At 39.2% G+C, this 27,301-nt stretch overlaps 1 protein-coding gene and 1 non-coding gene across 2 annotated transcripts in view; one reads left to right on the top strand and one right to left on the bottom strand.

Annotated features, from left to right (window-relative positions):
- The window catches only part of LOC109701914 (uncharacterized), a 51,533-nt gene that overhangs the window by 14,367 nt on the left and 9,865 nt on the right, over positions 1 to 27,301 (bottom strand). The gene's annotated exons all lie outside the window — the stretch shown is intronic.
- LOC141417047 (U6 spliceosomal RNA) lies at positions 930 to 1,033 on the top strand. The gene has a single exon (XR_012441677.1). It is a non-coding gene; the product is annotated as a U6 spliceosomal RNA (small nuclear RNA).

A 27,301-nucleotide genomic window follows, 5' to 3' on the forward strand; every position in this document is an offset into this window, starting at 1 on the left:
CTTTTAATTTTATGGCAGTACTCATATTTGAACTCAGGACTGCAAGATTGCTAGGCAGGTGCTATACCACTTGAACCATTCCACCAGGAAAGAATATGTTTCTAATAGACACACAACAACAAAGAAAAACAAATGAAAACACATCATATCAGTAATACATAAAACACAAAGCATGAAAATAAGACTGAAGGAAGGGATCAGTATCTGCACAAGTCATTAATAAATGTAAGATAGTACACTGGACTAGTGCATCAGTGAATTATTAGTACCTCTAAGACATACAGCCAGACAAATGGTGACGCATTACCTTTCAAATTGGGCAATGAAGGAAGGACACTGAAGGTTCAGTAGTGTACAGCACACTATACAAAGTACAAAATTGCAGATCAGGAGAGAAGGAGGGGAAAAAAGCATAAGGCTGTGGAATACACAAGATCAACAACAGACTTGAGGAAAGAAAGCAAGAGCCTCACATACCATGCTGGCAATATGCAACTTCTCTCTATTTCTAGGTGTTCAGTGAAGGTACAGTGGTGGCAGACCATATTGATAATCTGCTGAGTCTGGAACTTCATTATTGAGAGGTCTCTGCATTGTCCTATCTCTGGGAACTCCCAGCAAGGGTCAGTTGCTGATCCAGTGAGTGCTGGCCTGGAAGGCTGGTCTAGCTATAGGGGAAATGCCACAAGGGAGACCAGAACAGAGCTCCATGTAGTGGGAAACTGATTAGATATGCAGGTGATGGAGGGCATTTCTTTCTATTTGGATCATTGATAGCAAAAGAGGAGAAATTCTCAAATGTTGCATAAAATTAAAGATTACTGGAAAATTTTGAAAAACCTATTTTACTTCACTGATAAATCCAACACAGATATAAATCAAAGTAGAGACACCTTATCAACTGATATGATTAAAACAGTCAGTGTCATGTTCACTTAAGCAGCACATATACTGAAAATGGAATGGTGCAGAGAAGATTAACATGGCCAAGCACGAGGATGACATGCAAACTCCTGAAGCATTACATATTTTTTTTAAAAGTCGGTATCCATGAAGCTCAAACATAACTTACAGATTATGTCAAATTAATCCACATACTGTCTTTTATTGAGCTGTTATTATTTGAAGTAGGGTGCTGGCAATATCCAACTATGTATTTTAGGAGTCCTCCTGTCTCAGGTACCATTGCAGCTGGGTTCACAAGTAGGAACCAGAATGATAAACAGAAACCTGATGTTCAGGAGTAAAAATTGCATACACATACTATTTAAGAATGATAAAAAATACATTTATAGTTTGTGTTCTATGGAACATTCTGCATGAATTTATATTTTGCTCATATTACATATACAGCATTCAAATACATGCATAATTTTCAATGGACTTTTAATTGTTGTTAAAAGATTTTGTGTGTTAGTCATTGAAAGTGAGCCTTCCTATTTATTCCATGCTGCCCTGGACTTGCTGTATTGCTTGATGGACCCTGAAACCTGTCATTTATCTGTGTTTACTGAAGATGTTTGTCAAACCACAACAAGTACAATGACAGGTTTCATTCCATTGTGAATTTCCATTTGTGAGAAAGATGAACGCTTTTGTACATCTCTTTCAGTAAAATTTTCTCTTGAGAAAATCATCTATCCTATCTGTGAAGGAAACCAAGCCAAGAACAAGTGGCAACACATGCTCAAAGTCAGTGGCTCCTACAACATCTGACACCATCTACAAGAAGAACTGTGAAAGTCACAGCAAGTGAGGTAGAGACTGTCCTTGCAAGAAAGTCACATGACGATGGGTCCTCCAAGTACTTGCATCGGTTCAGGGTCATCACACTCTCGTCCACCATCTACATTCATACATCACATAGTAATTCTGAAATCTCACTGGAACTATTTTTTAACTTGAGAATAGAGCATAAACATCTATTTTGGTAGCTGGTCCCTACAATTCCATGTTGTACACTGGGATTCTAGCACTTCCCATTACTAATTCCTACTACTTGTTCCCATAAATGTAGTATGAGGTGTCCTAAGACTGAATATTGCTATAGATGCATGAGAAAAGTTGCATGTCTACTGGCATCTGGGAACCACTATTGGGATGAATGTGAACAATTTAACTGTAAAAAGGGGAGAGTGTTCTGAGTTCTGAAGCAATTACACCAACAACATCCTACTGTAATGAATTTAGCTTAGCACTTGCCTTAGAAACCACAAGACCCTGAATGATAAATAAGCAAATAAATAGGTAAATAAAGGATTTCAGCAAGATTGTACTACACCAGCTAAATATATAACACAACATTTTGCTGAATTTATACTAACCATCGGAACTTCAAATTAATAGGACACCATTTACACAGAACAAAGGAACAGCAAAAGAAGAATAACAGGCAGAAGGGAAAGGGTAAGATAGGGGCAAGAGTAACATGAAGGAACAAGTAGGAGAAATACTCAACACCCCAGGCTCTAAGTGTAGTGCTAGCAACAGCATACAACGAAGTTGTTTAATTATGAATGGAAAAGTGTAAGAAATTAGAACATTCCATGTATTGGAAAATCATGGAATAAGCAATCATCCATAAAACTTCAGATAAATTCATACACTATCAAAATTCCCTAGTAAGTTTAACTTATCCATAATCTACAGAACACCAATCCCCAACTCCTACCCTAAAAGAAGATTCTGCTGTTAATTCTACCGTTAAATTTATATGGAAACACAAGAGGCCACAAATAGCCAACGCAATACAATACTCAGTAAAAACAACAATGCTGGAGGTATCAGAATACCCAAATTCAAACTATATTAAAGAGCAATAGCAATAAAAACAGCATGGTACTGGCACAAAAACAGACATGAATATCAGTGGAACAGAACAGAGGTCCCAGATGTGAAACCCCACAACTATAACCAACTTATCTTTGACAAAGGGGTGAAAAATATATGATGGAGAAAAGACAGCCTCTTCAAAAAAACCTGCTGGGAAAACTGGTTAGCAGTCTGCAAAAAAATGAAACTAGATCCATGGTTATCTCCCTATACCAATATTATCTCAAAATGGATCAAGGATCTTAATATCAGACCCCAAACTCTAAAGTTGGTACAGGAAAGAATAAGAAATACTTTGGAACTAATAGGTATAGGCAAGAACTTTCTCAATGGAACCCCAGCAGCTCAGCAACAAAGACATAGCATAGATAAATGGATTTCATAAAACTAAAAAGCTTCTGCTCAACAAAAGAAATGGTCTCTAAACTGAAGAGAACACCCACAGAGTGGGAGAAAATATTTGTCAGCTACACATCAGACAAAGGACTGATAACCAGAATATATAGGGAACTCAAAAAACTAAATTCTCCCAAAATTAATGAACCAATAAAGAAATCAGCAAGTGAACTAAACAGAACTTTCTCAAAAGAAGAAATTCAAATGGCCAGAAAACACATGAAAAAATGCTCACCATCTCTAGCAATAAAGGAAATGCAAATTAAAACCACACTAAGATTCCACCTCACCCCTGTTAGAATAGCCATCATCAGCAACACCACCAACAACAGGTGTTGGCGAGGATGCGGGGAAAAAGGAACCCTCTTACACTGTTGGTGGGAATGTAAACTAGTACAACCACTCTGGAAAAAAATTTGGAGGCTACTTAAAAACTAAACATTGATCTACCATATGATCCAGCAATACCACTCTTGGGGATATACTCAAAAGAATGTGACACAGGTTTCTCCAGAGGCACCTGCACACCCATGTTTACTGCGGCACTATTCACAATAGCCAAGTTATGAAAAACAGCCAAGATGCCCCACCACTGATGAATGGATTAAGAAAATGTGGTATCTATACACAATGGAATTTGATGCAGCCATGAAGAAGAACGAAATGTTATCATTCGCTGGTAAATGGATGGAACTGGAGAACATTATTTTGAGTGAGGTTAGCCTGGCCCAAAAGACCAAAAATCATATGTTCTCCCTCATATGTGGACATTAGATCAAGGGCAAACACAACAAGGGGATTGGACTTTGATCACATTACAAAGCGAGAGCACACAAGGGAGATATGAGGATAGGTAAGACACCTAAAAAACTAGATAGAATTTGTTGCCCTCAACACAGAGAAATTAAAGTAGATACTTTAAAGCAACTGAAGCCAATAGGAGAACGGGACTAGGAACTAGAGAAAAGGTTAGATCAAGAAGAATTAACCTAGAAGGTAATACATATGCACAGGAAATCAATGCGAGTCAACTCCCTGTATAGCTATCCTTATCTCAACTAGCAAAAACCTTTGGTCCTTCCCATTATCTCTTATAGTCTCCACAAAATTTGACATAAGGGCAAAACAGTTTCTGCTGGGTATCAAGGGGGTGGGGTGAGAGGGAGGGGGCGGAGTGGGTGGTAAGGGAGGGGGTGGGGGCAAGGGGGAGAAATGACCCAAGCCTTGTACACACATATGAATAAAACAATAAAAATAATAATAATAATCTATTCTCTGTATGATGTCTAGTCAGTATGTCAGACCTCAGGGCCATGGGAAGGGAAAGTAGGGCAAGCACAGTCCCACCATAAAACACATGGTGTGATGATGGCATACATCCCCTAAATGGACCAGTAGTACAAAGACACAAGCAGTTTTCCTTCGAGTAGTAAGTTGTAATCCTTATAAAAACCACTATTCAATGAGTCTCATGAGCTCTGCCTTTCTGAGACCCCTCCCATGTATATAGGAGCTTTTCTACTCTTTTCCTCTCCCCTTATATAAAACTCTGCTCTTCTGTTTACCCTTGTTGTCTAAGACAATGTTCCAGGCAACTACTACAGCACACCTGAAACCAAATACTGCAACTATTGTGACTTTTTTCTGCATTAAATGATCAATGTTGAGCTGGGTTCTGATGCCTCACATCAATAATCCTTGTTACTTGGGAAGTTGAGATCAGGATTGCAGCTTGAAACCAAAATAGGCAAAGAAGTGATGGGGACCCCAGAGGAAAATGGACTGGAAGTGTGCCTGAAACAGTAAAGCACCTGCTTTGGAAGCACAAATACATGAAATACCTGAGTCCACACCTCAGTACCACAAAAAAAAATCATGGTCATGCATGGTGTGATGACCATGCATAAGGTGCAATAGAGAGTACAGGGCTGAGGCCAATGACTGTAAGCTGAAGTCAGTCTTGGACTTGTGAACAGAGGACAAGAACAGCTCAAGAAGGAGTGGTGACAATGGGAAACCGGTGAGCACTGGAAAGAAGACCCACACATTGACAGGCAGGAGTGTTCCTATCATTTCTGAGAGTTCAACTCTCAGTACCTTGGGGCTGATTTTGGAAAGTGTTCATTTTTCCATGCACATAGATTCCAGGAATCAGACCATATCTCAATAGAATTACAAATCTGTGAAGGTCAGGGGAAAATAGAGACATTTAGGCAGTTTAATGTAAGAAGAATTTATGAATCTGACCATTTCTTCAGTTCAGAACCTTAAGTATAACATGAATAGTAGTAAATGTAGAGTGCGAAGCATAAAAGAATATTCTGTTTGCAATTATACCTAAGTTTTATTGCTAAAATTATAAGAAGATAAGTATAAGACATTATATGAAAACTTGTAATTGCAAAAAAAAAAACCATATTTTAATACAAGCACAAATCTTAATGAAAAAAAAAATCAAAGCATACCAGTAAGAAAAAAAAAAAAAAGGGGAACAAGACCACAAGATTGAACGGAAGGTGTAACTAAATAAGAGTAATTAATGAATGTGGCATGCAGCAACTTTTCATGCTGGGTGAGGGGTGGGAAGGCATTGGAGATTCATTAGTCAACAGAACCATCTACACATTAGAAAATGTGATCAGGAGAGAGGGAGAGAAAGAAAACTTATGTTCACCAATGTGGCGATGCATTGTATTTAAGCAGAACCACCACCTGGCTTTTCCAAAAGAACTCTATTTCTTTCACATGGAAATGGGGCCAGGAGTCTGCTGAGAATATTCCACACTCAGCATTTAAGAATATAGTCCCTAATTTCACAGAATGACCAATTTCTAGGGCAGGGCAAGTGAGACTTGAATAGAATAGGACAAAAGGCCTGGTGTGGTCACACTATGTTGGTATCAGACACTTGTCTTTATTTACAAGGATTTCTGAATCTACCCATTCTCTCCAAAGAAAGAACAAGGTTGGTGCCACTGGCCCACACCTATAGTCACAGCTACTCAGGAGGCAGAGATCAGGAGGATCATGGTTTGAAGCCAGTCCAGGCAAATTGTTTGTGAGATCCTTCAGAAAACAGGGCTGGTGGAGTGACTCAAGGAGTATGCCCTGAATTTAAGCCCCAGTTACACACACACACACACACACACACACAAAGTAAGAACATACCAACAAGTGAGCAAAATTATTAAGTACAAAATAAGGTGTAGCTATCACACCAATTTCATACATCCAAATAAACCCTCAAAGTAATAAAGAAAACCTGTTTTCTAGCACAGAAATCAAATGTGTCTTATTTTTCCACTGTATTTCACAGGCTTTCTCAATTGTCACAAAGTACATTCTGACAAGACCAACTCCCTTAATGAAAATGCAAACAACTTTCTGGTGCAGAGGCTTAAGTGGTAGAAGCCTTGCCTAGCAACTGTGTGACATTGAGTTCAAAGCACTGTACAACAAAAAAGGAAATACAAACAGCTGAAATCTTACCAAAGCAAAGTAATCCTAAAAAACAATTGTGATTAAAACAATACCATCCTTTGTGTTCCCATTACTCTTAGATGTCTTTCCTCAGTAAACCTAAAACAAGGTAAGGCTCACACTTTTGATATTCCCACTTTGTGCTTCAAAAACATTGCCTTAATTGTTCAGAAGAAACAGAACACTTAATAAGCAAACATTCCTGAACTTTGTCTCTCTTACACTCCTGAAGTCTATGACCCACCCTCAACCTGAGGCACAACAACAACCACTGAAAGACAGTCTCAGCTCAGCAGAAAGGATCTCTGGTCCAGAAGCTGATGGTGCCCCCTCCATTGTCCTTCCTCTACCACAGCTGTCCACCATAGTATGCTCCTCCCTAGAAAGCACAGCTCTGCTCTAAATCACCTTGAGACTCAGAATTGGTGCTGTCCTGCTGTGACTTTAGTAGGCCAGGCCCTGCCTCCATCTGAAATTAAATTTTGAACATAGTATCTAGACAACTCCAATGATGTCAGAGATTTCAAAAACCTCAAGGCTAAATGAATTTAAAAAACAAAAACAAAAACAAAAAAAACCTCAAACCTTCAATACCTTCCCAACATCTCCCCTTCACCATGAACCACAGATTCATGTGCACAGCCTTTCAAGTGGATTGAGCACTGCAAAGACAGCTTCAGTTTAGGAATTTATGACAGCCTTAAAAAGAACTGGTCTGCAAACCTTGCCATGGTCTAAGACTGACTTCTAAACACTTAGCTAATTCAGGGCCATCACCAATGTCCCAAGGATAACGGAGGAAGCAACAGCCTCTCACCCACCGAAGGCTGGGGAGACCTACAGCTCCAGTGCTGAGGAGTCCTAACAGGGCTCTGGGCCTGGGCCAGGTCACTGCATATAAAGTACAGGATGCCAGAGTTCACCCACCTGAACAGTCCCACCCCAGGGTGGAGAAGAAAAAGTGCAAAGCTGCACAAGTGAAGACTCAGCCCACAAACTGCAAGTGCTATACTTGGGAGGCCCTGTTCTGCACCAACCTTTTGAGGCCATTTCTAACCTCCTCTTTCTCCTAGGGTCTGAGATGCCAGTTAAGAGCAGCATTTCAGGCTTCTTTGGTGAGGAAAGTGAACCCTGGCACCAGGTGCAGGTCACAGTAGGAGAGAGACTGAATTACATAGAATTGTTGTCAGCAGCAAACTGTGATTCAGAAAATGGCAGAGACTGGAAGGCATTTCCTGTATTATGCAGAGGGTCCTCCTTAGACCAGCCTGTGACTCACCATTTCTCAAGCACTTCTCACTGGCTATGGATCCAGAACCCACCCCTTGAGATCTGAGTAACAGAAGAAGTGATCCCCTACCAGGGAGAGTGCAAAAACCAAATAATTGAATCCAGGAACAGCCCTCAGCAATTCAGTTCTCTTCCCTGGTGCCTACCCAGTCCAGCCTGGGGACTCATTGTAGTTAAGTGGAACCTGCTTTTCAGAATAGACACTTCTTCTTGAACTGGGAAATTAAGTCAGGAATATGCTAAGAGAATTCCACACTCATTTTCCCATGGAGACAGCCTGTGACCTCAGAAAAGTGTGGTTCTAGGCCAGGCCAGGTGATGACTCTCTTGACCAAGAGGAAAGGACTGATGTCACATTTCAGGAATTGGTATCATACACTTCTCTTCATGGACAAGAATTTCTTACCTAAAATCTCAACCTCAACTGTATGAGGAGAAAATGTAGCTTTCTTATCTGAACTGTACAAATGATAGAAGAGTGAAGATAAAAAATAATAATAAAAATATAAAAACCCTTTGCAGTAGTTAAGACAAGGAGTCTGTTTGACCCCCAGTTACAGTGAAGACCCACATTCAGAAGGTACAGCATATTCCCAAGCTTGAATACCAGACTGAACACTGGATTGGTGCCTCACAGTGCAACAGTCCAGGTGCTGCAGCAGGCACACCTAAGGATTTAAGTCTGGGGCCTCAGCATGCCTGCTGCCCCCTCTTCCTCAGATGGTACTAATGCCCCTCCTTCAATGTTGACCTTAAACAGAGGGAAAAATCACATGGAGATAACAAGAAACTGACACATTCATAAACTCATTCATGCACATGCTCCCGTAAGTATTTCTCTAAGGTTACTTTTACAGACTTTGTGAAATTACAGTCTGACCTCACCACTTCTTCTATGCATGCCTAGATAAAGTCCAGTTATGGAATGGATAGAATGTTAAACACATCTGCATGTACAGAACATATGACTCCTTATTGTTTCTGTAACTTAATACTTATTGACAAAGCACTCTCCATTTCCTCCTACTTGGAGTTGTTTGAACCAAGGTCATCCAAAGGCAAATAAGTGAGGGATCTGTCCCCTGCTTGGGACTATTGGAAGCTTTTCAAACCTGTAAGAGTTAAGGCCAAGTATGAGTCTTCAGATATTTGGAGACAAGCCATCAAGGGAGTTCAATGGACCCTACTCTACTTCTGCTCTTCTGCTCCCTACCATGAAGTTTATTGTTTTGCTTCACCACATGCTCCTCATCCTATGTGCTGCCAGGCTCCATGTCCAAATCCCACAGAGCCATTTCATCATGGATGGGACCTCCATAACTAGGAACCAAAAAACAACTCGTACAACTTCACAAGCTCAAGAATTTGCTACAGAGTGAAAACTGACTAATACACTGTTTCCTATGCTCCCTGCACCTGGAATCTGTCATCTCAAACTTGATAAGATCAATTTAGAAGTAATTTTCAACACCTTTTTCATTCCATGTATTCTTCAGTAGCTCCTGGAACATCATCTTACCTCTTTCCCTGAAGATCTCAAAATTATCAGCAGTAGCACCTTCTCCCTTTGCTTTTCTATTTTCTGAATAAAAAGATCCTCCTGGCCCATCCTTCCATTTTCTATTCTGGTAAAACCTTCCAAACTCCATTGCTTATCTTTCTTTTCCTGTATGTTCCTCTCTACCCCTTTCGCTAACTATATACCCATTCCTTAGTTCACTGGCAAGGCCATTGCTATTAAATGTCATCCTTCAAATCCAGAAAGACTCTATACATACCAAGGCTTTTTTTTTTTTGCTAGAATAAATCTTTTTTCTATAAAACCTGCTTGTGTTAGACCAGTTTCTCTTGCTAATAACAAAATATGCCAGTTTGAGAAAGTATAAAGTAACTTACATATTTTAGTTTTTGTCTTGTTTTGAGTGTGGGATTTTGGTTTGAACTCACAGCTTTGTGCTTCTAAACCAAGTGCCCTATTGCAGTGTATTTTGGTCTGATTATTTCAAAGATGGGGGTCACTTCTTTGCCCAGGCTATCCTTAACACAACCTTCCCAATGTCAACTTTTGAAGTAAATAGGCATGATCCACAGGTGCCAAACAAAATTAGTATTTTTGTATCAAGTTCAAGGGCCAATGAGATACAGCAGGTGAAGGGCTGTCTGCTCACCATTTTTTCTTATGTATTATGGTACAAAGGTATTTTGTGAGTTTTTCAAATAAGAACATTTATTTTATCTTCTATATTTATATGGAGAATGTGTTTATACAAAACAATTTCTATCTTTTAATGTATCTTTCCAAAGTTTTTACATGTATCTATATTATAAAGTTTACATTAATATCATTCAATTATCAGAATAGTTTTATATTTCTACTATAAAAATATAAAGACGTGTAAATAATTCTATGTAGGAAGAGTTTTTATGTGACATATGATGACTGTTTTACATGAAAGTAGCAGGGACTATGTGAGGAAAGGAAGAGGACAACCAGGAGGGTGAGAAGAGTATGCAGAAGAGTGTTTGTGATCAAAGTACACAACATAGATGTATGAAAATGTCATACTGAGCAAGGAAACAATGGCTGTTGCCTGTAATCTGAGGTACTTGGGAGGCTGAGATGAGGAAAATTGGTTCCAGGCCAGTGCAAGTAAAAAAAAAAAAAAAAGAAAAACCAAAACTAAAAATGGGAAACAACTGATCTCAAAAAATAGCCAAAGAAAGAAGGGCTAGAGGTGTGAGTCAAGTAGTACAGTACCTGCCAAACAAGTGCAAAGCTGTGAGATCCATTAATTTGCCTAAGTAATATTTGCTATTAAAATCTCACAGATTTTTAATGCTTTTTGAAGAGTATATGAAGATTTCATTCATTGAATGAGAAAATAAATCGGAGTCAGCACTTCTATGAGGTGATATTGCTAATGATAAGGAAACCAGGAGAAAGATAAAAGCTGGGAAAGGATAAAAGACAAGTAAAGCCTTTCCCCTTTCCAGGGTTCCTACATCCTGCTATCTCCTTAGAAACTGCAGATGGCCTTTGTCCACAGGTGCATTGACATGATATACTGTAATTTTGAACAGCTAATTGCCAAGTCTTCTTCTGCACTCTCTGCTTGCCTGCTGCTGCTTTTCTTAGTATAAAAACCTCAACCATCCTGAGCTCAAGGTGGGCCCCAATTTGGAGATATCCAAGTGCTGGCCCACTAGTGTAATAAACCTTCCTTTCCTCCAACCACCTGGGTTTGTGTCTTATTCTTGCTGCTCAGTCATACTTTCTGTAACGTTTCTGCAACACTAGGTAATAAAATCAAACAAAATTGTGCTTTGAGCAATTATGCACAAATAGAAAGATCATGAAAGTCTGACTGTAGTTGAGGACAGCACTAAAAGCCACTTTTCCTTATTGAAGTACAGATTCCTCAGGCTTTTGCTGCCACCCAGGCATTTATCAATATTGACAATCTGTTTAGAATATCCTGTGTCTCCTCCTTAAGGAGGTGATGAGACAGCTTACATATTACAAAAGCAAAAATTAAACTAAGTAACCTTAAAATGGCATAAAAATGGCATTAATCCCACTGGCATAAAGTAAAGTTTATTCATATTTAGAATATGCTAATGCTGCATTGGAGAGTGTAAAAAATTTTTAACTTCAGGGCTGGCAGAGTGGCTCAAGTGGTAGGGTGCCTGGCTAGCAAATGTGAGGCCCTGGGTTCAAACCCCAGTACTACCAAAATGTTTTTTAACTTCAGTGAGAAAAAAAAATTAAAAACAAACAATACTATTAACTAATTAATATAAAGTATAGAGAGTTGTAAAGTATGACATGAATAATATTTAATGTGGAGTAGGAAGGAAATAAAAGTAAATTTTCTTTATATTCAACTAAAGCTAAGTCTTCGTTCCTAAATTGTGGATAGCCATATTATATTTTATGTAACCCTTGTGGTAAGTATGAAGAAAACATTTCTTTTCTTTTTTTTTTTTTGTCAGTATTGGAGTTTGAACTCTGGGTGGCATGCTTGCTAGACCAGATTTCTACTACTTCAGCAGTTCCTCCAGTGAAGAAATGATTTCTAATACAGACAACCACAAAGAAAAACAAATGAAACCATATCAATGATACATAAAAGAGAGAGCATGTACATTTGATTGAAGGGAGGGATCAGTATCTGCACAAGTCATTAATAAATGTGAAGATGGTGGACTAGACTAATGCATCAGTGAATTATTAATTATTATTAATACCTCTGAGGCATAGAACCAGAAAGATGGTGAAGCATTATCTTTCAAACTGTGTTTAAGCTCTGGGGCCTCTTCCTGATGGCCTGATTGGTCTTTCCCTATATTTTGCTCCCTGCAGCACTTCTCCTTCACTTCTGATCCAGGACCACTAAGGGGAGAAGGGATCCTTTTACTGGCAGAGTGCCAGGAACAAACACCTGTTTCCAACCCTTGGCAGGCTAGACCTCCTTTCTGGTTCCTACCCAGGTCAGCTTCAGTATTCATTGCACTTAAGCAGAACATTCTCCTGAACTTTCAGGATGGAAACTGCTTCTTCCACTTCAAAACTGGGCCAGCAGTCTGTAAAGGGAATTCAACCATCAGTGTCTAAGGATCTACCACCTGAACTCATAGAAAAAGCATTATGTGCACCAGAGAAAACACTTCCTATTAGAATTGTATGTTCCACCCACCCTTTACAACTTCTGACATGCTCCCATATCTTCCCAAAGGCTCATGATTTTGCTTCAATAATGGTTACCTGAATTAATCAGAACAAACAAAACAACACTAAAGCAAGCAGATTTTTTTTGAAGGGGTTGATACTGGAGCTTAAAGTCAAGGTCTTACACTTGTTAAGCTGGCACTCTACCACTTAAGCCCCTCCACAAGCCCTCTGAATTTCTTTGGACTGTCGCTTTCTCCACCCTTTAAAAGCAAAGCAAAGTTCTTCTGTGTAAAAACTGGGGTGCCTGCACACCTTACATTTGGGGAAAACCTCTACTGTAATACAAAAACCAAAATCATATCCTGCATTAATCATGATGTCATTATAAAATGAGAAATAGTCTGAGGACAGTAACAGGTATGTGAGAAAGGGACCGAGTCCCCCCTCCACTGCAAGGGCAACAATGTATGCATGGGTTGCTCATTTCCAGTGGTTCTACCAATGTGGGGAATAAACACATTCAGGGATTAGTGGCAGCACTAGGAATACTGAGCCTCAGAGGACAGTTACTGGATTTAAGTCCTGTTTACCCTGGACCTGGAACTCTCGTAAGAAACCCATTCCTCTTTAGCCATTTACTAGAAATTTCCCACCCAGCCTCATAGAAAAACCTCATTATATTGGGACTGTCAGAGGGCTGATGGAGGATATTCCTGTCCAGTGACTTTCCTGGGAGTTCTCCCTGGGACTCCCTTCTTCCTTGGACTGTACCACTAACTTTCTATAACTATCCCTAGTCAGCAAGCAGCTGTGGCACTGCTTTCAAACAATTCTTCTCCCAATAAAGGTTGTGCTAAGGTATTAAGCCATCCCCATACTGCTTTCAGTCTAACATCTCTGTCTCCTCTTGGATCTCTGCATGCATTTCAGTCCAAAATGCCTTTTTTTCCAATTAAATATAGGTACTCAGGAGGCAGAGATCAGCATGATTGTAGTTTGAAGCCAGCCTGGACAATTAGTTCATGAGACCCCCATCATGAAAACACCAAATGCAAAACAGGGCTGGTGGATTGGCTCAACCTGAAGAGCACATTCCTAAGCATGGAGCCCAGAGTTCAAATCCCATTATGCCAAAAAACCTCTCATAAAATTGCCTCATAACATCAACTTGTCCTAGATCCTGGGTTAGGGGAGATTTTGGCCTTGGATTGTCAGACTAAGGCTGTTGTTTTTGGTGGGCTCCTGGGGTTTCAGGTCAGCAAAACTCTGCTCTAGGTCACAGGCATTTGTTAGTATTACCTGTCTAGTCTAGGATGTGGTTCCTTCTCCACAGATAAGCCATGGTTCTCAGCCATCAGGTTTCCTAAATCCTTGATTGGTCCTCATCAAAGACTTCCTGCTTCTTAGCCAACATGGTCTCACCACAGCAGCCATGATTCCATCCTCTTTGCTATCCAATGAAATACAAGGTGAGAACACTCTCATTTTCAGTCTGTAACTGAGTTGTTGCATTTTTACATGGGTTCACCAATAAATCTTTATTGTGAGATTAAAAGGCTTTGCACATATTATTTTGGTAATGCTTTGCCCATTCTCTTACACAGAGTGTATAAAGATTTTAATACTCAGGGAGACCTGAGGAAATGAGGAGAGGCTAACTTGTGCTATAAGTTGAAATTATTAGCTTCTAAAAAGTGTTAATGATATCATAATGGAGTTGGGTATAAGTTCAGTGACATTGGAATGAATTACATGTTTTCATTTGTTCAGGAGGAACAGAAGGAATATGTTTTCAACTTAAGTTTATTTAACTCACATACTTCTCCTTCCTTCTCTTCAGACTTGATTAACGTAAAAGAGAAATAGCTGGGCACACTGAAACATCTAACATTGACATAGATTGCATTTGTTCTCTGAATATCCTATTCACACACAAGGTATCCTGATACCAATAGAGCAATCAAAAATGAAAAGGACACTTAAAGGCATATTCTTTATATAACTGAATGTTCACAGACACCTGTTTAGGCCACTCATGAAGTTAGCAATTATCTTAAGAAAGCAAGGAAAATAGACTGCCCAGGGAGATATACATAGGTTAATGGGGGAGCTATGGTGAAAATTTACTCCCAGAGGCAGATGTGTGGTCAGGATGACTCTTTGGGATGCGCATAGCCTTTGATAGGCTGCTCTCCACATTGTCCATGAAAGGAAGGGGCAGTGAGGGGAATACATGTTCATCATTATGAGTAAAATTGAGTCATATACTTCTTCAGATTTCTACATAGAAGGACATATAGGGAGCCATCCCCAAACACAGAATAAAAAAGATAAGAAACTTAAAATCAACACTTCCAGACTCCAAGAATTAAGATGAATGGACAATGCATTGTGTCTGAACTGAAGGCAAAAGAGGCACTCCAGAGAAGCATTAACTTCCTTCACTAGAAATCCCTAAGAACAAAGGTCAGAAAACTAAAGTGTCAGTGAAGAAAGGCTGAAGGCAGAGAGTACTCAAGTTTGAAGGCCAAAATCTCCATGGCACTAGCTTTAGCAGAATTCACAAATTTATTAGTTTCACCTACAAAAACCCTACCAGGATGTCCCAATGACATTCAGAAGAATCCTTCCAACTTTTGATACTGGCTGTTTGGTGGGAGGGATTATCAATTTTGAAATTTTAAATTTTTCCCCAAGTACTGTCTTATAGAAAAATCTACTTCCCCAAGTCATCACTGTGGAAATTTTTCCACCAAAATTTCAAGGGGAAGTGACACATGTACTCCACAACCCTAGATACAAAAAACTACAAGTTGTGATGTTCCTGTAATGACAGGAGTTAAACTGGGATAAGCAGGGTGGGGACTGAAGTATCAACAGATCAAAGGCTAGTCAGAAAAGGACATCACAACACAAACATCTTTTAGAGACAGTAGTGAATAGAGAAGGGAGTCACCTTGAAATAACACCCAAGGGTGTGTAAATGTTAACCAGAGTCCTCTAGTCAGGAGAAAAAAGAAACAGCTTTGAACTTAGAATATATAAAGAAAACAATGGTAGAAAACTGGAAAATGGATATGGTAGAAATGAAAGAATGACATAGAATGGATAGGTGGGGAGTCACCTCTAATGCCAGCACAAGGCTTATTGTGGAAAAAAGCCTGGAGCCTCTGGGAAACAAAGTGAGAAAGTGTTTGAAGAAAGCAAGGTCACAATGGGAATAAATAAGGAGACCCAGCAGAGGGAGGACTCATGGTATCCATTTCACCCAGGAAGACCACTGTTCCCAGCTGTCCATTGTTGGTTGTTGGAGATTGGCAACATGTTCTGGAGGTCTCTTAGTGGCATCATGAACAATCATGGCCTGGTTTAAGTAAAGCAGCATTGACATAAAAACAGCATTCTTTGTACAATATTTTGTGTGGCAAGCTGTATGAAGGAATGTAAGTTTGGGGACATAAAGTGGGACATACAGTTAAATGCACATGGGCCAATCAGCATGAGAAAGAAAATCCAAGGGAATTTGATACAGACACTGGCTATAGGCTTATGTAGACAAAAGAACTGGGAGCAGGGGGCAAAGGCATGTGTGCAAAGAGTTCCAACCATGGCATGACATCTCAGTCCCTGTTCTGGGAGAAGTTCCAGAGTTGTTATCTGGAGGGTGTTCTGACAAAGGAGTCAACTAATTCCACTGAAAAAGAAGTACTTGATAGAATCCTTTTTGGTGTTAGATTGCAAAGCTCCAGAGAAGGACCCGGACTGCAAATGAGAAGACTTAGAATAACTATGGATAAAGTACTGAAAAGTCATTTGGGAATTGTGAGAACATTTTAGTTATTTACACTGCAGACAGCATTTTTAGGAAAATAATTATGACTGACAGCATTAAAACAGCAGCACTAAATGTTCCTTGTTACAATTAGGAACACATAGACACAAGCTTGCAAAAGTCTACCATCATTAACTTTGGATCCGCTACAAGTTAGGGGGACAATGCCTGTGATGCCAAATAGCCTTATTTGCTAATACACAAGTACATTTTATATATATAAAGTAACACTTTATTAGCTAAAACAAATATAGGCCAGTTTTTAAAGAGCAGGATTACCCAAATATCAGAATTTTTCTGAATGTTACTGATTACAAACAGCACAACTATCAAAAATTTCATTAACTGTTTTATATGCCAAAATGTAGGTGTAATATTTTTGGATAAAAGAGAGCTTTAGCTGGTCCTTTTAGATAAAGTGACACTTTTAACTTTGCAAATGTTTGTACAATATTTAGATAAAATCTAGGCACAGAACAGAGATATGGGTGGTCATTAAAGAGAACTTCACATGAGCAAATACTAAAATGAACTCTGATTTATTAGTGCTTACAAGCTTCACTAGATCAACAGAAAACACAAGTATTTACATTGATAACACCTTTTCATACAACCGTTTCTACAGATCTTCCTCAGGGAAAAATAATATTAAGATAGTCTTGTTAGTTTATGGAAATAGAGAATCGAGTTCAGTTTCACATGACCCTGGAAAACATTTTAGGAAACTCTAAGATTACAGTCAATTTTCCTTCTTTTTCCCTTCAACTTTTCCCCCAAAATTCATGCTGAACACCTTTCTATATCCTTTCTACTTGTTGATTTATTGACTTTATAACTTTTATTTTTAAAATGATTTTATAAGAATTTTAAATTTAAATAAAATTATTTTTCCAATTACCCTTATATTTTTACTATGTAGACCCATGAAGAAAGACAATTTTAAACTGTTTATAAGTAACTTAAAGACACTTTTGTTAATAGATCTAACTATGAAAGAACTGAATGTAAATTACACTCATAAAAAAATGAAAGAGATTGAGATTATTGTCCTCACGATATTGCCTGTATTTTAGTTATACCTGATTAACATAAAACTTTGAAAAACTGGTTTTTCTTATAAGTAGCAGCAGAAGGGGTGGGAGAGAGGAGAAGAGAAGACTTTCATTTCCTGGCATTAACCTTATAATAAAAATCATTCTAAAGATGTACAAACACATGCATGTGCAGGAAAGTTTTAAGTTGTGCATGCCATAAATGTCAATTTAAGCATGCATAGAGCTCAAGAACATGTAAAAATGAACTAAGTGGCCACAAATACAATGATCAGTTCTTTTTAAATTTTTAGGAGGAAATTGAGATGTGTACCATTCTGTTCTTTCAGGACTCATTTTGGCCAGCTTCATAGCTAAAGAAAGAGTCAACAGTCTTAATCTCCAATAATACTGTTGCCATAGCTACAAGATTTTTGTATCTAATAGGTTAATCATACAACAGACATACACAAAATTCACCCAATGACACACAAAACAACTACATTAATTCTGAGTGCATGCAAAGATATTGAAGGCTTTATATATACTACTCAAGGTTTTTTAAAAAAATAATCTCTAATAGTTTTTCTTGGGCTGCAGTAGCTTTGTTAGTAGCTAAACCTTTAATTTAAATTTAGGGAGACTAGTCTAGGGTGTAGTGTTGGCACCTCCTATACTTGTGTGGACAAAGGATATAGGATGCACAAATCCACCTTCATATTTCATAGTAAAATTTTTTAAATTAGAATTTGTGTGACAGGCTGAAAGAAGGGCAGACTATTGTGGTAAAAAGGATTACATCTCCATTGAAACTGGTGATAGAAAACATAGACAAGGTAGAATGAATTAACTTCTGAAGAGTTAATCTTCGGTAAGGGGCTTGGTGAAAAAAATCCCAATGCCTTATTGAATCCATTGCAGAACTCAGGAAGGTTGTCCTTTTGCCTTTAGCAAATGCCATAACCTTTTAAACTAAGATTTTAAATTTAAACACATGGGACATTTTTAGACATAGATTTGAAATTCTGTCTTTGGTACTTCCAGCCTGTGTGCAAGTTAGACTGAGGTCATGGGTCCATAATACTGACCTTATGGTGCCTTGGCCAGGAGAATGAATGGAGCAGCCAAGGGTCACCACCTGCAGCAACCTGGATATGGCCTGTTCCCTCTCCTGGCCTACACATATCTGCAATGGGAAATCAGCCCTTCTCCAAAGCAAGACTGAAAGGAGAAAAACTATTAAAGTGTGTAGGCACATTTAGAGGCTTAGTTTTTTAGGTGGAAGACCAGGAGGTCAGGATAGAAAAGTAGCTCCAGTCATCAGCCACATGTCATTTGGATTTGCAATTGATTTCATGTTTCCAGTCCTGGGACCATGTGAGTCACTCATGAGGCTGAGAGAGATGACAGTGTGACTTGACCAGGACTTTTCTTTCCATTTGTCCTTGGCCATTTCTTATTCTGTTGTACTCACATAGATGGCCAGTCTGGGAGAGGAGACGAGCAGGCTATAGCATAGACGGGCAGGCTCTATCATGGCTGAGACAGATTTAGAGAGAACAGTTTCCAAGATAAACACTTTTTATAACTAGTGAGATGAGGAAAGAGTAAAAGAAAGAGAAGCTTTTCTATCAAAGTATTTGTTACCCTCTCAGATTACTTAAAAATTCCTAAATTGCCATCTTAGGTGACTTGCATGTTTAAATGGTCCTTGCTTCTTCTTCTGGATCCCTTTTGATTCCATTGCCTGACAAACCCATCCCCCAAGCCTTTTAGCCAATTGGGAAAGATTTTGAACCTTTGACCTTGACAAATACTGGGTTAGGGGCAGGTATAACTGTGTCAGATATATAAGGAGGAGCCACAGTTGGCCATTTTGTGCTTGCGTTGTGCTTAGCTGGAGTGAGCACATGCTTGCACTCTTTGATCAAAGTGAACTGCCTTGTCAAGATTTTCTTTCTCTTTTGTGTCTCTTTTCAGCACCAGAAAGTTAATTCCAAAAAGAGAAAAGGATGACATAGAGATGTGTTGACATCAGAGAGGTGGTTTTCAATGGAAAACAAAAACGTTGGGAGGGGGAATATTTTTGTTTAGGAGGAGAGCAGGGAGATGGAGAGACTGGAGCATAGATAAACAGAGACCTGGATATAGAGAAACTTTGGACCATGTCCCATAGCATTTGAAGATTTTGACATTGTGATGAATATTGAAATATAAAGTAGCCCATTTGGGTCAATGGTTATTATTGTCTAATTTATATAGTGGCCAAATCATCTTACAATATAAAATTAGCTATTTGGGTTTAATGTCTTTGTGAACTCCAGAGTCTGAAGGTTTTGAATGAGACATGCCAATGGACTGCCCCTTAGGGACTTGGATGATTTTGAACCATTTTGTGGATTGGAAATAGAGGGTCAGAAATCAAGACAGTTCCAGTGGGTTCAAGGATCAAAATTTGAGACAATTTCCATGGGTCTTAAGGTCCAATACGGGGACAATTCCTGTGGGACTTAGACTGAAATTGAGAGGTGGTGGGTAGTCCTTGCAGTTACCTTACTTTGGTAGGATAGATGCATCAGAGATCAGAGGCAACCCCACTGCCAACCGCTAGACTATCTGTGCACGCACGTGGATATTTTCTAGGTGTCCCAAGAAAATAGCAGGTGAATCCACCCAGGTGGGGGATGGAGTATATCCACAACCCCCCACCTCCTCACCTCCAGCCAGAGCTTTGTTGCGGTCCACAGTAGGATGTCCAGGGAAGGACTCCAAAGACACCTGAATGCAGGGGCAACTCACAAAAACTGAAGGCAGGTGTTGGGTGGAGTTTCAGTGACTGGGGAGATGGCATCTGCTGGAGCCATGAAAGAAAGAAAGGGTGGGAGATCAGTGAAAAAAAGGTGGAGAAACAGCAGGGATGAAGGAGGCAGACTTCAGCCTCTGCTGAAGGTCCTAGAGTGAACCTGAGAAGAGGTGTTGCTGTCCACTGTTTTCCAAGTTGTGAGAGTGCAGAGCTGGGAGTCAAACCTACACAATTGCCTCAGGTGTCACCACCATATATTAGACATGAAAAATCAGTGTGGAATGGATAGGCAGAAGACTCATATGCCAGCACAGGGTTTATTGTGGAGAAGTGGCTCTGAGGAGGGGACCCCAGCAAGAGAGCTGAAGCCCACTGCAGCTTACAGACTGGGGATAGATAAAGGAGGTGGGGAGAGAAGACCCAAGAAGGTCACTGGATGGGAAAATCCTCAATGACCCTCTGACCTTCCTGAGATAATGGCTTACAGGTGGATAATGGCTTAAGGTGGATGTCTATTTTTCATTAGGGTCAGGTGGAGAGTTTTTAATGAGTCTCCTGCAAGAGGAAAAGGGTCCAGTTACAACATGACTTCCTTTTGTTCATCCTAACAGGATGTATAAAAAAACCTTTAGTTTCTTCTTCCCTACTAGCTTTCACAAAAAACATTTACTCAAAGTCATTGTAATGTCAGCTATGGACTAGGTGATCATAGTTTATGATATGAAAACATTTTAAAGTTACAGATGGGATATGGATAAAGAGAGGTAATAATGTACCCACACTGCGATGAAGTGGCACATTGTTCTTTGAAATGCATTTACCTTACTTCTAAAAGGATTTTGATATGTTCAGGAAATAACCACACATTTGAAAAACACTTGGAGAGAATATGTGACAATATAATTAATTACTTTATTAAAGGACTATAGGTGGCAGAGTGTCTCAAATGGTATGATGCTTGCCTAGTGATCAAGGTTCTGTGTCCACCCCCACTATACCAACAAAAATAAATGAATATATAAATAAATGATTTTAATATGACAGCAGAAATACAGCTTAATACACAATACATCATTTTGTAAAATTTATTATGAGTTTGTGGCTTCAAATGAAAATTAGAACACCACTTATATAGAACAATGAAACAGCTAAACAAGAATGTCAAGCAGGGCAGGAAAGGTAAGCTGGAGTGTGAGAGAAAGAGGGAGGTCTAATTTTAAATAACATGAAGAAACAAGTAGGAAAAACAACACCAAAAGTCATCAGTACAGGGCATGTGACAATGTACAAAGAAGCTGTTTAATGTTAAAAGGTCAAGTGTAATAAATAAGAACATTCCAAGTATTGGCAAAAAAACACAATACACAAACATCTATAAAAGTTCAGATGACAAATCCATACACCATCAAAACTTCCTACTAAATTTAAACTATCCATAATTTACAGAGCAACAATCCTCCATTACCACCTTTAAAGAAAATCCTGCTGAGAGTGGAACAAGGATAGTGTAAATTTATAGAATTAAAATGTAGAAAAGATTTTTCTGGCATTCCCATCATTATGGATATGGTTAATGGGCTTGAGTGGTTTTTGTTTGTTTCTTTCTTTCCTTTTGGAGGTACTGGGGCTTGAACTCAGGGTCATCACCATGAGTCACTCCATCAGCCTATTTTTCTGAAGGACTTTTGAAGAAATGGTCTCATGAACTATTTGCCTGGGCTGGCTTCAAAGCATGATCCTCCTGACTTCTGCCTCTTGAATAGCCATGATTATAGGAATGAGCCTGTATTTTTAAAGTAAATATCTGTTGCTCAAGGAACTGTTGTCATACACCCACCTTAAGGTGAGGAAGATACTCGAAATCATCTGGTGACATATTGGAACCTTGTTAGGGTATTTCCATTTTTCTTGGATGCGAGTTGTGAAGTTTTAATTATAATGTGTTTTTGCAGAAAACTTGTGATCTCTTTTACCATGTTAGGTTTGCCCTGTATATCCATATGGTTATTGCCTGTTACCTATGGAATCTATCCAAAATAGATTCTTTCTTTGATGAAATTTGCTCTCACTCTATTTCTGTGTCTTCCCTCAGCTCACACAAGACATAGGCACCAAGAATGGATGCTCTGGTAACGCTACCAAACATTCAACAAAGAACGTGAATGTTCTAACCAGTGTTGTATTTCTTTGCTACCACTTCTGATAACAATTACATGGTGTTGTTAATAACACATTTCTCTCATTTCAGAAACAGGTCTTTTCCTATGACATATCATCCTTTAAAGGCAGAATTCATGAATATTAAACCATTTTTTGCTGGCACAAGTATTTTTCTTTGTAGTTTCTAGATGGCAGTGATATAATACTCTGTTGGGCCTTTTTTTTTTTTTTTTTTTTTTTTTTTTTGCTAACATAAGAATGTATCTGATGGGGAATGGGGAAAGTTTTTAAAGAAACTTTTCTTTCCTCATAATTTTCAAGGCCAAAGCAAAGGAGATGAATCAGTTGAAGGAATTCCCTGGACAGTTTTTTAGGTTTGCTTTGTATATTCAAAAGGTCACTACCTGACTGCTACCTAAGAAGTCTATTTCAAAGCACACTCCTTCCTCAATGAACCTTGCTTCACTGTCACTGTACTTCTGTGTCCTTCCTGCATTCATCACACACAAGATATAAATACCAAAAAGAAAGAAAGACTAAGTACCAAGAATTGGTACTGTGGTTACCTTACAATAACATCTTCCCAAATACCCGGAAGGTTATGGCCTGTGCAATTTTACTTTGTCATAACTCTGACAGCAAATAACATTCACATTGCAACTGCATATCCTACAACTCAATTCTGCCACCACCTTCATTTAGCACTCTCACTACAATTTCTGTGCATCAGTTTGAAACAGACAGAAGGCAATACCAGGCGTTTGCTCCATCTGGTCACCATGCTACTGAATATTTAGAGAGGTGGCAACCTGAGACAAATAAAGTTAACTCAAACATTGTCTGAATGGGAATTATGAAGTACAACCATATACAATCCTAAAGCCTCAGAAAGTCCAAAGATTTCAGAATGTCTGTGCTAGAAACTAACACAAGACTGAAATCCTTAAATTGAACTACATACTCACATATCTCAAATATGCAAATGCTATGCACCATGAGAAATATGAAAGTGTCTTTCTGAAAAGTAGAGGTAGCAAATAACATGTTTTGTAGAGGTTAGGGAGGGCTCTTTGCTAGTATGTCCAGATCCAGATGAATCTGAATTATAACGAAAGTCCACATGTGCATTTGATTAAAGAATTTATGTTTATTGTGCACACAGTATGATAAAAAGTAGAGCTACTGAAATTAGTCAACTTGTAAGTAGGTTGTAATAAACAGAAGAGATGCATCTTGGATATGGAATTGTCACTACTTCTGGGCAACATGAGTAGTACTTATTCATTAGGGTGGCAACAGTAGGACAAATAGAAGGCTACAGAGACACTTATGTGCCAGTGAGCTCTGATTTACAGTTTGATGAGAGCAAACTGACATGCACATAGCTTCCGGCTGTACTACAGAGATACACTAATTCATTGGAACATGCCTTCTTGCTAACATTTTAATAGTATAGATGTCACAATGAATGGTCTTAGAAACTATGCATAGTGTACTCTGTGGCTTTTTATCTCACAGTAAATGGAGTATTTTGGAAATGGAATATTGTAACTCTGCCAATACTTTACCTAGAGAAAGCCCTGTTGCCATTTCAGACTTTAGTGAAATTTTTGACCCCAAGGAAGGCAGGATTATCATTATTTCCTAAGAGATTGAGTGGGTACAGTACATATTTGGTTACCCAAATATTCATGAAGCTTTGGGATTTTGTGTTACTGAGAATCCACAATGTGTGGACAAGCATGTCAGACCATACGATCTCAGTTACCTAAGATGGATCATTGTGTGTGCATGTAGAATTTTGGACATTCCAACTGTATGGCTTTTGGCTATAGCTGATTTTGTTCTTTGCTCCATGTTTTTTTTTTTTTTTTCCTGTACCGCACATATTAACTAAAAAACAAAGGTTATTTTAAAATTTGAAAAAAACCTGCAATACTAGTGTCTTAATCTCAAGCTGGGTTTCTCAGATTTGTCTTCAATGGCAGAAATCATACTGTCTACCCAACTACCTGATGGCAAAAGAAAACTGGTGGAATGATTTATCCTGAATATTGTAACCCTCATAAATATCTGTGATTAACCCTGGCTTCAAAATTTTTTCTGAGCTAGAAAAAGAACATAGAACCAACACACTTCCTATTGACCCCCTTAAAAACATCAGACATCCCACACACACATTCCGAAAGTCCATTTCTTCTTTCAAACTGATTGTGTGGAATAGTAGGTGCATATATCTTTAAAATGATATGAAGATAGCTCTGAAGTGGTATTTGACTAATCTCAAACTTAAGGAAGCAGAAAAACCCCTCTTTAGTGTCACTATATACCATGATAATGTTGGGGGCCAGTGGCACAGACTCTGTACTCCTAGAAACTTAGGAGGAGATACTTCATAGACTCTATCAAAAAAACAAAAACAAAAACAAGACTGGCAGTACAGCAAAATAGGTAGAGCACTTGCCAAGCTAGAGTGAAGTTCTGAGTTCAAACCCCAGTACTGCCAGAAGCAAACAAAGAAACAAACAAAAAATTCCAAAGAGATCATGATGAGCCTAGCTCCAGTGGCTCATGCCAGTAACACCAGGTACCTGGTAGACTGAGATCAGGAGGATGGCAGTCAAGATCAGCACAGGAAAATACTTTGTGAAATCCCCATCTCCAAAATTACAAGAGGAAAAAGGACTGGAGATGTGCTTCAAGTGGTTGAGCACCTGCTTTGCAAGTGCAAAGGTCTCAGTTCAAACCTCAGTCTCCAAAATTAAACAAGTAAAGAAGGAAACCAGCAAGATCAAGGTGATTACAGGAGAACACTGATTATGTCAAACTCCATGTCTGTCATCTCCTAATTTCTTTCTGTTCCTATTTTCTCCTCTCATTGAAAGCAAATCCCCTTTCTGTCTTAAGACACCAGCCTATCCTATCTTTGAGGCTTTCAGCCTAAGGTAATGCTCTGGAACTCGTGGGCTAAGTTAATCAGCATTCATTCTAAACTATGTCTAGAAGCAACCTGTGGACAATTGAGAGTTAAGTCAGGAAGGGCAAAAATTTTCCCCTCCACTCAGAAGCCAACCACATGCAGATGTGAATCCACACACCCAATGTTCTGACAATGTGCTGGATTCATGGGAATTCAAGGATTTACAGAAAGTGCAGAGAAGCATTGCCTGAGGTGACAGGTCATAGAATTTAACCCATGCTTTCCCTTGAACCTCAAGGGTCCCAAGGGGAAAAGGTCCAAGTAAAGAGAAAGGAGACATGGAGACAGAAGCACCCCAACAGTCGAAAACTGAACAAGTAGTAAGGAGTAAGACATGGTGGAAGACCCTCCCATCAAGGGCTGCCAGGGAAAATGAAATCAAATGAAATCAAAATGACAGAATCCAGGAGCAGCCCTTGCCAGATCAGACTTCATTCCCTGGAGACCTGTCAGTTTGTGGGATAAATGCATCCAGCTGAGCTTGTCCTGCCCCTCCAGACCTTCCACCTGCATCAGATCATAATCCTGGGATCTTCCTGCATAATCCTCCTGAAAATGATACAACAGATATACTTAAAGAATGCCAGACACAATGTCCAATGGAGGAAATTCCTCATGTCAGTTAAGGAGGGGAAACTCAGAAAGTCTAGGACAGAGGAAGTCAATGTAGGATTAATGTTGATATTGGAATGAGGCAGATGGTCAGGTATTTATCACAGCTCATGTTTCAATCTAACTATTTTAAAACATGGAAATAAGAATATAATACCAAAAATATAATAGAGTAATGTCTTGTAGGGGTAAAATGGATTTATATGGCAATTTTGTTCCAGAAAAGATTCAGGAGAATGAAAAGGAAGATTGACTCCATCAGGAGCATGTCTGTTTTGCAAGAAGGAAACAGAGTTAAAATCTCACTACTAACCCTCCCCCCCCCAAAAAAAAAACAAAAAACAAGAGGGCTGCTGGAATGACTCAAGTAATAGAAAGTCTGCCTAACAAGCATGTATCCTTGAGTTGAACCCACAGTACTGCCAGTAAAAAAAGAAAGAAAAAGAGTGAAAAGATAAAACTGTCCACCCTTGAGACCTTGCAGACCTCAGATAAAGCATGGGATGCCAGAGTTCACCCATCTGAGCAGACCACCCCAGAGCAGAGAAGAAAACGTCCAAAGCTGCACAAGCAGACTCAGGCCACAAACTGCAGTGCTGCACTTGGGAGGCCCAGGTTTGTACCAACCTTTTCAGGCCCTTTCTAACATCCTTATCCTCCTAGGGTATGGGATGGCAATTACAAAAGGCATTTAGGCTTCTTTGTCCTGATACTGTGACTTCAATAAGGTCAGGACCTGCGTCCATCTGAAATGAAATTTTTAACATGTTATCTAGAAATTTCCAATTAGGTCAGAGATTGCAAAAACCTCAAAATCTTCAACACCTTTCCAACATTTCCTTTTCACCATGAACCTCACATACACATGCACAGCCTATGCAGTGAACTTGGCAATGTGAAGAAAGCTTCCGTTTAGGAATTTATGACAGCCCTATGAAGAACTGGGCTGCAGATCTGGCCCTCATCTGACACCAGCTTCTAAACAATTAATTCAGGGCAATCATCAATACCCCAAGAATAAAAACCTCCCACCCACAGAAGGCTGGGGACACCTACAGCTCAGGTGCTGAAGAGTGCTAACAGGGCCTGGGCCTGGGCTAAGTCACTGCACATAAAGCATGGGAGGCCAGAGTTCATCACCTGAGCAGATCACCCCAGAGCAGAGAAGAAAAAGTGCAGAGCTGCACAAGCAGACTCAGGCCACAAACTGCAT

Source organism: Castor canadensis, chromosome 14, assembly GCF_047511655.1.
Source record: "Castor canadensis chromosome 14, mCasCan1.hap1v2, whole genome shotgun sequence".
NCBI classification, from domain to species: Eukaryota; Metazoa; Chordata; class Mammalia; order Rodentia; family Castoridae; genus Castor; species Castor canadensis.